Genomic DNA, 11,796 nt, shown 5'->3' with positions numbered 1-11,796 from the left:
GGCTTTGCAGATAGAGGAAGTGGCCCTGAGCCAAGGAATGTAGCTCTAGAAGCTGGAAATGGAAAGGAAACATTCCAAGAGCACGGCCCTCCTGACACCTTGATTTTGGCCCAGTAGAATTGCTTTTGGGTCTCTACAACTGGAAGAGGACACTTGTTTGTTGTATTCTACCAGCTTTGTGGTGATGTGCTGCAGCAGCCACAGGAAGCTAATATAACTGGGTGGTGCCGCTCTGGGTTGCAGTTTGGCTGGGCTCAGCTCCAGGCTCTGAGTAGGGTTCTGATGTGCTGGATGTCTGTCCTTCCTCAGGCTCAGGGAAAGGGAAGAGGCTTCCTGGGCCATGCTCTTCTTATGGCAAATCCCTGTAACATAAATATCAAGCCAACTCACCCAAACATATGTAACCTCTGTGCATCATGTAGGCTAATGCTTCTTTGACCAAAGCACATCGCATGACCAAGCCCCATGTCAGTGGGGGTGGGACGTATCTTCCATCTACAGTGAAAGGCAGGGGTTGGTGGAGTAAATATTTGCTGAATTATAATCCAGTCCATCATAGGCAGGGATTAAGTGAATCTGTTGGCTGAACCACAGCCAAGGTGGTCCACACACGAGAGGAAGAGCCTGGTAGTAATTACTAGATATTACATACTGCCACTGGGCTAAGCATGCAGTCATTACCACTTAGGAACTCTAAACTGCCCCCTGCTTTTCTTTTTTTTAAAGTCACTTGATCTAGAGTCAATGTCTGAGGTGCAAATATTTAATTGGCCAAGTCTAGCTTATGAGTTCAGGGAGGGAAATTGTCTAGCCTTTTCAACTTCCATATTGGGAGGGGGCTCTGCCTGTTGACAAGTTTTGTACAATGGCAGGACTCCCTCAGCTTAGGAAAGGGATTTAGATGCTGGGCAGCAAAAAACAAAACCAAAAAGTCTCCCAAGGAGCACAGTGGAAAGAAAAAGGGTTGGGGCAGGTTACTTAAATGCTCTAAAACTTCGTTTCCCATCCTAACGCAGGGATAAAAACAACCATAAAGTTTTTATGAACAGTAGAATATAAGTACTTGACACATTTGATGCTAAATAAATGACAGCCTTTTTTTTTTTAATGAGGCAACCCATTTTTTCTGACTTCATTTTTCATGAGGACATTTTCATTTCATTGCCCCGAAGGGACCAGTATTTATGGCTCTATGTGTATTTGTCAGCATATAAAGCCAGATCCTCTTACCCATCTCTGTTCTCTGTCCATGCTTATTTCTTCAGGAGAGGTTTACCTTTTCACCTACAGGGCAAGAATTGGACACCCACATCCACAATCTTCCGGGCAAGGTTAGGTGGTGAAGGTTGCTTGTCTTCTGTGGTCTACTCTTCATTCTCTTGGCCCGTGCTTTGTACATTTGTGTTTTCTGCCCCTATCTGTATGTGTTAAGTTTGCCCCTCCAGTAAGACTCAATGTTGTGAAGGGCATGTAGGTTTATTCTGTAGGGAAGGTGTTAGGAAAATCATATGGGGGCAGGTCCAGGCATAGTCTTGAATCTGGCACTGCCAGCAATTAAGCTGACATTTTGGTATCTTGTTGACCACTCTGTCTATTTCTCAACTGATTCCAAATTCATAGAGTGAAGGTGTGTACGTCGCAATGTCAAACTCTTCAACATTATTTTAAAGTGAGTCAAAGCATAAAGCTTAAAGTAGAGAGTAGTTATCCCAAACTGTCTGCTCAGTCCTGTCCTACTGGACTAGCTTCATGTCCTATAAAATGGTTTATTTTTGCATACATAAATGGCTGAAATCCAATATCAAAAATAACCTGAGAAGGCAAATGACAAATAGTTGAGCAGTAACCACAGTAAAGAGCAACCTAAAGTGTTTATACGCGTCTGAATTGGCTCAGAGAAGCATCCCGTGGAAGTAACATATAATTGGGAGCCAGAACAGACCTGTCACCAGCTTGTTCAAGTTTCCTTACTTTTGGTCCATATGGGTGGCATGTTTCCTGGTGAATGCACAGGATGCCGAGCTAATCACATCCTAGTTCTTGCCATCTGGGTGTAAGAATGCTCAGAGAAAGTAGTCCAGGGTGGCAAGTTAGGGTCTTTTCAAAGTGATAATAGTTATTTCTTTCCAGAGAAGCAGGAATATGTCTAGCAGAACTATCAATGCAAAGTAATTCTTTTCTTTACTTTCCCAGTCCTGACCTGGCTTCTACCACTTTTCAGGCCTAACATTCCTGGATAAGCTCTGCTTTCCTTTTTGGACAGCATGGCAGGTGTAAAAGCTTTTCTTTAAGAACACTTGCTTTGTAACTCAGAGAAATTATGCTTGAGAATAGTTGCTCAGTTGTCTATATAGTCATGTACACGTGTTTTAAATTGGAACTTTTCCAGAATGAATCCTATACATCAAAGCAAAGATGTGGGCCAAGAATAAATACATGTAATGAAAGTAAATGAAACCTGATACAAATGAGACATATACAGATAGGGCTATTTAAGAATGCCATGGACAGCAGATTTTTTGCCTGCCCAGCATCCATTTTTCAGTCTTCTGATATCAGCATCCTGATCTTACTTGGGTAGAACCATTCCTCATTCTATGTGGCTTAGGTGGGGCTGACTCTACTTTCTAGATGTTGGGAATTGCCACATGTGTCAAGTTGATTCAAAGATAAAATCCCAGGAATTTTGATATTCTGACTAGAGGTCCTGTGTGTGACTATAAGGGGAGAAACTACCTGAGAATGGAACTATAGAGATCAGCAAAATCAAGAGATGAAGAGAGTACCTGGGTTCTCCCATGTCTGGATCCCTGATGCTAATGGACTTTCAGTTTATAAATCTCCTGTTTTTACTCAAATCTGGGTTGGATTTTTTATTACAAATGGAGGAGCTCCTACTCACATAAAACACTGTGGGGCAGATAAGAAAACAGAGACAGCATGAACTAGCAAGTAGAAAGAGGATAGGCCTAGGTTTTTAGCCCCAGTTTAAACACTAAGCATTTCTGGGCCTTCTTTACCTTTGAAATGAAACTGAAGTTTTAGAAATGTTTTATTAGGGATTTAAAGATTACATGGCCATGCAGCTAGTTCTAGCATGGTCCTGCAGTGGGGGCAGCTGACCTATATTCTCATTCTAGGGCTCTGTTCACAAGATCTTTTCTCTGGGACTAGTAGCCTTTTATGCTATTGGATTGACATTCTCCACAACCTTTGGAAATCACATGGATAAAATGGTATTGATTGTGGACCACTAATGAATGTTTCTCCTATGGTAGAGGAAACATTTAGTATTAGATATAAGAGGGGGGTATTAGAAAACTGACCCACAATTTTTAATACATTGAACAAAGGATTGATGCATTAGATATTTTTGCCACCTTTCATATTCTTTGAGAAATTTCTGAAGAGGATTTAAGTCAGTTATTTGTTAGATTCCCAGTATCTTAGTGCCTGGTACGTAATGCGTACTCAATAAATATTTAGTAAATGGTTGAATATTTGGAATAATTTCTGCTTATATTACAAGGCCATTTTAATTCATTAACACTTCCAAAAGAAGCATATTTCTAGAAGTCTATTCTCTTTGTTATTATTAAAAAATGTTTAAAAGTGGTATTTTCTTATTCAGGTTAACATTAAGAAATGGAAACTTATGTACGATGACTCTTGCATTATTTTTTAAAAATATAGTTTCCTTAAGGACTTCATATTTTTCTGTAAAACTCTGTATTTGCCTCTTATTAGTTTTCTCAAATTTGTTTGACTTTTCATGTTCCTTTAAAAGATTAACTTCCTCCTTCCTAAATAAATCAATATTATTCATGTTGAAAGTGTATTGCCTTAAATGTTAACATATTCTACCCCTTCCATCTTATTTGCCATGCTAGTTCCTTTTCACTGCACACAGAACCTGAAATGGATTTAGATGTAATTGGGTGACAGATTATTAAATAACCAGCCTCTCAGCTTAGCCCTGCCAGGCCTCCAGATGCACATACGCTTCCTCTTCTGCCCACCGCTACTGAGCGTTTCTCCCCACTGAAGTCAACGGAACGGAAATTTGTCCGTAACCTAAATTTACTCACTGGGAGAACTCTCTTATTTATACCCCTTCTTTGAAGTCCTTTTTCAGCCCCCTAGTTGGACTTATAATTGGTTTCCTATTTTCAGCTGTTTCCTTTTTCATTTCCCCGCCCTCCCTCACGCACTGGCTCTGAAGCTCTCTGACTGTCTCATTACCGCTAAACTCGTTGCCTTCTTTTCCCTTCTCGTTCCTCCTCCCTCCCTTTTTCTTGCTTCTGTTTAAAAATTTTTATTTAAAGAAATGCTTGGGAACAGACTTACCGATAGGCTCCCTCGTGCTGGAAACCCGCGGCCGCTCGCTTGGGTCCCCGCAAAAGGGCTCCAGCTCTACCTTTGGCTTCTGTTTCTCTCTTTGTCCTTTAATTTTTGCAGCTTTAGGACTCTGAATTTTATTTTTGTCTCTTCCACAAGAACTAATAGTAAAATAGCAACATGACCTGGCCTTGAACCGGCGGAGCTGCAGGGCGCTGGCCTGTGTCCACGGCCACCCCGAGGTGTGTGTTTCCCGGCTTCCCTGGGCGTGGAGTGGAAAGGGGGGAGCCGCTTAGCGGGTCACAGCAGGGGCGCTGGCCACAGGCCGCCGGGGCTGAGCGCTGGCCCCGCCACTGCCCCGCGTGTGCTCTTAGGTAAGCTGCTTAAGTCCTCTCTCTCCACGTACTTACCTTATTGATTCATTTTTAATACATTTTATCAAATCTTGGGTGACACTGGTGAATAAAATTACATAGGTCTTAAGCATCTAATTCTATAATGCATCATCTATATATTGCACCGTGTGTTCCTTCGAAGTCTGGTCTCCTTTCGTCACCACATATTTGACCCCCTTACCCTTTTCCACCTCCCCCAACCCCTGCACCTCAGGTAACTACTGTACTGTTTTCCATGTCTATGAGGTTTTTGTTGTTGTTTTTTAACCTTCACCTGAGGACATTTTTTCCATTGCTTTTCAGAGAGAGTGGAAGGGAGAGAGAGAAACATCGTTGTGAGAGAGACACATGAATTTGGTTGCCTCCCGCATGCACCCGACTGGGGCCGGGGATTGAGCCTGCAACCCAGGCACGTGCCCTTGGCTGAAACTGAACCCAGGACCCTTCAGTCCACAGGCCGACGCTCTGAGCACTGAGCCAAACTGGCCAGGGCTGTTTGAGTTTTTGTTTGTCTGGTTTGTTGCTTTCAGTTTTATATCCCACATATGAGTGAAATCATATAGTTCTTGACTTTTTTGTTTAATTTATTTCACTTAGCACGATATTCTCAGGGCCCATCCACATTGTCACAAATGTCAGTGTTTCATTTTTTCTCATGGCTAAATAGTGTTCCATAAAGTACATGCACCCTATCTTCTCTATCCAGCCCTCTATTGCAGGACAATTAGGTTGTCTCCATGTCTTGGCCACCAGGAATAATGCTGCAGTGAGCAGAGGGGAACATCTATCTTCACAAATAAATGCTTTCAAATTTTTTGGGTATATACCCAGAGGAGGGGTTGCTGGGTCGTATGGTAGCTCTATTCTTAATTTTTTGAGGAATCTCCAGATGGCTTTCCATCTTGGCTGTACCAGTCCACATTCCCACCACAGTGAATGAGGCTCCCTTTCCTCCACAGCCTCTCCAGCACTGTTATTACCTGTCTTGTTGACAGCAGCCACTCTAACAGGTGTGAGGTGGTCTCTCATTGTGGTTTTGATCTGCGTTTCCCTAATAGCCAGTGAAGTTGAGCATCTTTTCATGTATCTGTTAGCCAATGGAAAGCCACATATAAAAGAATGAAACTAGATTATTGCTTGTCCCCATATACAAAAATTTACTCAAAATTGGACAAAGATCTAAATATAAGACCTGAAACAATAACTTACATAGAAGAAAACATAGGCAATAAATTAATGGACCTTGGTCTTAGATCAGATTTTATGAATTTGACCCCAAAGGCAAGGGAAGTAAAGGCAAAAATAAATGAATGGGACCTTATCAAACTAAAAGCTTCTGCACAGCAAAAGAAATTGCCAACTAAACTAAAAAGCAACCAACTGAATGGGAGAAGATATTTGCAAACAACAACTCCAGTAAGGGGTAAATATGCAAAATATAAGGAACTCATTCAAGTCAATACCAAACAAATAGTCCAATTTAAAAATGGGCAGCCTGGCCGGGCATGGCTCAGTGGTTGAGTGTCCACCTAGGATCCAGGCAATTGGGGTTTGATTCCCTGTCAGGGCATATGCCCAGGTTGCGGGCTCAATCCCCAATTGGGGGCGTGCAGGAGGCGGCTGATCCCATGACTCTCTCATCATTGATGTTTCTATCTTTCTCTCTCCCTCTCCTTTCCTCTCTCTGAAATCAATAAAGATATATTTAAAAAAAATAAAAATTGAGCAGAGGACCTGAAGAGACACTGATGTCATTTGGAAGTTTGATAGATAATGACAAATTTGTAATGATTCGTTTTAATGGTTGTGTAATATTCCCATGTAATTTAATTTGCTTAATCATTTCTCCAGAATTGGACGTGTAGGCTGTCAGAAGTTTCCCCAGCATTATTATGATAAATAATGTTCCCTAAATATTTTCATGATGATATCTTTGTTGGCATTACCTTAGGATTGATGTTTATAAAGGAAATTAGTTGTCATAACATATGAACATTTTAAAGACTCTTCATTCATATAGCTAAATTGATTTTTCAAGAATGTGCCAGTTTACACACCTGCTATGTGCAAACTTTTGAACTTGAGATAGGGCTAAAAGGTTGCAATAAAATGTTATGGTTCTTAATTTCCTATTCTTAAGGTTAATAATATGTTGTAAAAAAGGGCCAGCATTTGGCTGGAAAATGATGAATACTTTTCAAATGATTCATCTATTATTGAAAATTCTCTAGACTTTCCATGAAGAATGTCCTCTGTTTCCTTTGGCAGTCATTTCCTAGTGCTACTGCACTGAGGCAGTCTGGATGTATTCGTGGGGGTCGGGTGAGTTGCCCTGATATGAGTTTATCATATATGAATATGAAATAAAAAATTCTCAGCTCTGGAAATATTCTGTTTCTTTAGAGAAAAAAATGTTAGAAACAATTCCTAGCACTGTCCCCGTGTTTGCAACTGGATTCCAAAATGTTTGAAGCTACTTTTTATTACTTCATAATTTTTCTTGTCCTTCAGATTAAAATAATATTCTGAGGCAAAATGGCTTTTGGATCTTTTGAGAGAAATATTTTCAGTTCAGGATATAAACAGAGGACTGGATTTCCAAACCATTCTAAATCTTGATTTCTCTTTCCTTTTATCTTGAAGATCACTCACTTGTTATTCAATCCCCGTTGCTGTGAATGGTTAATTTTATTTGGTTTTGGTGTGTATTTGTGTTTAATTTCACAATTAGATTTTTAGCTCCTTGAACCTGGCAATTATTTCTTGTATATCTTTGTATCCCTTAATAGTGTTAAAAAGTACCTTGACTATAGTGGATTCTTCATTCATTTATTTGTTCAGTGCAACCTTGTCACATATTCTGTGCCATACACTGTGCTGTTTCTGGAGATTCTATGAGAAGATGTAATCTCAGTGCTCCTCAAATATTTATATAATTGCCTATATTTTTCAGTTGGATTGAGGCCATGTGATTATTTGCGACTAATAGACTGTGAACTTTTACCTGGGCTAAGACAGTTAAGAATTGGTGTGCCACCACCATCTCTCTCTTACCCTGATGTGGCAACCTTGGATACGAAATATTGAGATGATGACATCAAAAGATTGGGTCTCAATCCCTGAGTCACTGAATGGAGGAGAGTTGGAAGTCCCTACCATGCAGAGCAGACTCTGTGTACAGAGTGAAAAATAACCTTCTGTTGCTTTAAATCACTGTGATTTGGGGGTTTACTTGTTTCTGCAGTGAAACATTTACTATCTTGAGACATTGCCTTAAGCAACTCATAGTCTATGTGAAGTAAGGACGTGTGTGATTAACTTTTGAGTGTATGGCTTGGAAATAGAGTGACCTGTGGACTTTGAGCTTCTTAGTAGAATAGGAGTTCGGTATGATTGGTTTCCCTGGATTTTGGACTCTTTATAAAAAATTTTATTTTTCAATTGCAGTTGACATACATGGACTCTTCTTTAACAGTCTGCTAGTTTGAGGAAAAACACAACATCCCAGAACTGTAATTTCCTCATTTGTAAAATGCGAGTGCTGGCCCTTTTCCCCGCTCTAAGTCCATCTCTGATTTGTAAGCAGCCATGAGAGTGGAAGAAACAGAGACCATAGGACATTCATATTTTTATAAAAAGAGGTACTTTTTTGTGATTTACTGGTTAGGCCCTCACAATTCTACTCTTGAAGTAGCAGATGGAGGCAGGAAGGGCCATTGTCTTCTAACTCTTTCAGTCTGTTTGCAGAGAAGTCACAAAAATCTGTTGCGATACATTCATGACTATCAACACAAATACCTTTTCTTTAGAAAGAGTGTACACACAACACTGTCAAACTCCTACTCAATATTGCATCATAGGACAGTCGCTTCTCAAATATCTTCCCATTCCCTTATGCAAAGAGAGTTATCCACTACCTTCTACATGCTATTTCTAAATTTCGGATACACTTCCATTATTTTACTTATTACATGGTATTTTATTATTGTTTTTTAAACAGCCATTTTTGCTCTATTGGACTGTGCACTCCACAAATAAAGGGCTTTTCTTTGTTATATCCCCAGGGTCTAACCTAGTGCCCAGCACTCTGTAGCCACCTAATAAATAGTTCTTAAATAACTGAATTATGAACAAGTGAATCCTTCACTGTTATCCAACATTTCCTGGGAAACTGGACTTGGAAATGGGTGAGACGGTGCTAGAATTCCAACTAATTTGCTGTTACCATAACCCCCTCCCACCACTGTTTTTCTTTTAAGAAATGGGCCATTTCTAGGTGACCTGCCATGTAGTTGAATTGCCAAAATCATGTTTTAGCTCTGGCTTCTTAGCTTGCTTTGCAAGGGAATTAGGATGTTTAATGCATTTGTGTTGCTAAAGAGCTTGAGATTTGCTCAGGAAAGTCACTTTAGATTGCCTAAGTGCTAGTATCATAATATTTATTTAGGAATGATGAATAGAATTCTTAAAATAGTCTTGCTCATTGTGGTATCACTGAAAGCATGCTATACTAAATCCCATTTGTCTTGGGTATAGGGTTTCTGGAAGATGAATGGAAAGAGGAAATTAGTGGATTTTGGATTGGATTGTGTAAGAAAGAACAATTTCAATAAAGGTCCCTTTTCTTAAAGTGACAAATGCTAGAAAAATGCCTTTAGCTGCACCGACAGGAGCCTGGTAATTACAAGTCTAACAAATGGGCAAATCCCATATGTTGCCAGCTGGAGAGTATGCGAAACGCCTCTGCCTTGAAGTCGGTTCTGGTTTGGGGCAGAACCACTGAGGGTCACCTCTGTCTAGAATCCCTAAAGCCAGGTATATCATTTATGGTCACATCCATTCTCTGGGAGAAAGGAGGCTTCGTTCTTGTGTTATGTGGAGTTTGACAGCCGTGGTGTTTATGCCAGGCATGGATATAAAAAGACAAACACACATGTCTTCAATGCTGAGAAAGGATGTGGGGGTCAGAGCAATTGCTGGCTGAGGTGGGACGGTCACCTTCCTTTGGGAGAATTTGGACAGTGTGACTCAGGGAGACGGCTAGTGGGGAAGGAAGGGACTCCACCTGATGGTGCTACAAATTCTCTGAAGTGTGTTTCAAGTAGCTAGTCCAAAATATGCCCTTCTCTCCTCCCTACAGACAACAAAAAAGGCAGGACTGGACATCTTATACTCATTTTTTTTTTGCACTGCCTTCTGCTTACTCAGTTTTCTCCTCAAAGGTCCTCTTGATATTAATTTAAATTTCATTTTACTTCTATGAAAGTATATAGAGTTTCTTGCCCAGGGCCCTTGAGAGACCTGCCCTGTCCCGATTTTAAGGAATGAATACTCTAAAACAGAGAAACTAGTCTAAATTTTGCTCTAGGAGAGCACTCACCCCTACCACAGTCCACAAGCCTCTACAGACTGCCCATTGTATGTAATAATAATAGTAACAATCACTGAAAGCTTAATGAGAGGTTCTGACGCTGGGAACATTTCATAGTTACCATGTAAGAGAGGCAAGGTAGTGTTTAGGACTTTTCTTAGAAAGACAGGTGTTGATGACCATCAGTTCCTCTGATGAGGGGAAGGGAACATTTTCCACTAAAAGAGAGCGGGAGGTAGGTCTGGATGTGAATGCAGACACAGTTGTCATGGCTGCATGCAGAATGTGTATGGGAGATGGAGAACAGGAAATATTTTAGCCGGGTGACATTGACATCCTCTCCAGAGTAGAAGTTGAAGTGTTTTACTGAGAGTGGGCGAAAGTGGGGCTTAAAGAGCGTGGTTATTACTCGGAGTAGACTGTAGGTTATCAGATGTCTTCAAATTACAACAAATGCAAATTTCAGTAAATTACAAAACTTAATTTTATTCCCCATCATTACAATGATAAATCCTCAGGGTCTGTGTGTTCATCAGTCAGTGTATGTGCTTTACAGATGGCAGAGAGCTGGCTGAAATTGAGATGTCATTTGAAGGCAACATTTAATGTGGCATTAGGATGTGTGAGCCCTAATATTGGAAAGTTGTGACAAAGACCTCCTGGGCCTCAGGAATTCTCATTAACTCAGAAACCAGACAGAGGACAGGAGAGGTTGGCACCTTCCATTGCCGAACATCATTCTTCTTTCTCCAATTGTCCCATAAGAATTGAGCAGGACACCCATTCTGCATGCTTCATAGAATTTCAGGGATGATTGCATCAAAATGATACAATTTTTTACTTTTTAATTTTGTTGCACTTTTTCTCTTGGGAAGATTAACATTGAAAGAACTTTTTGTACATAGCTTATCTGTTCATGATTTTAGCAATTTGTCTGAATTTCTATTCTGAATTCAACTATTACTCTTTAGAAACTTTACATGTCATGTTAAAAAAAACCTCTTCTCTTTTTTATAGCCATAAAAAGAGCAGAAGTAGATATTGCTATTCAGGAAGGAGTGGGTGTCATTAGCTCAGCATATCAGAAATCCTCTGAATATAGGATTTCTTCTGAAATGATATAAAAATTAGAGTATTTTGCAAAGAAGGCCATTGTCATAATCATTTCATTCTAAAAAAGAATTTGAACCTTTAATCTCTTAATTCTCTTTTCCTGAGTGCTAAGTAGGGACCATTTATTGGCAATACATATAAAAGCTCGTTTTTCTTACTAGAGCAGCAGCATATAGTATGGCCTTCTGGGCAATGAGACAAATTATAACTTAAGGGGACTAGGTTCTTTCAGTCTCTACTGCTACCTGACTTACTAATGCTGTTTACTCTCTCTGAGCCTCAAGTTCCCCATCTGTAAAGTTGGACTCATAATGAGCTTGCATTTACACACCCCTTTGAGGATTATAAAGGGAACGTACTACATAAACCAGGAGCTTTTTATTTATGGTTTTCAACTGAGAGTGTTGCTTAGCTAGAGTAGAGAACGGATCAATGAGGAACTACGAAGTAGGATTTTTAAAGAAAAGTTAAACTAAAAGTTTTGTTGAGAGCAAATATTTATATATTAACTTATGTAATCCAATTGGCTTCCAACATTTGTTTGGAAATGTTTCTATAGGAAAGATCAAATGGTCCCAA

This window comes from Miniopterus natalensis, chromosome 1 (assembly GCF_054644295.1).
Source record: "Miniopterus natalensis isolate mMinNat1 chromosome 1, mMinNat1.hap1, whole genome shotgun sequence".
NCBI lineage: Eukaryota > Metazoa > Chordata > Mammalia > Chiroptera > Miniopteridae > Miniopterus > Miniopterus natalensis.
This window is presented reverse-complemented; position numbering follows the sequence as displayed.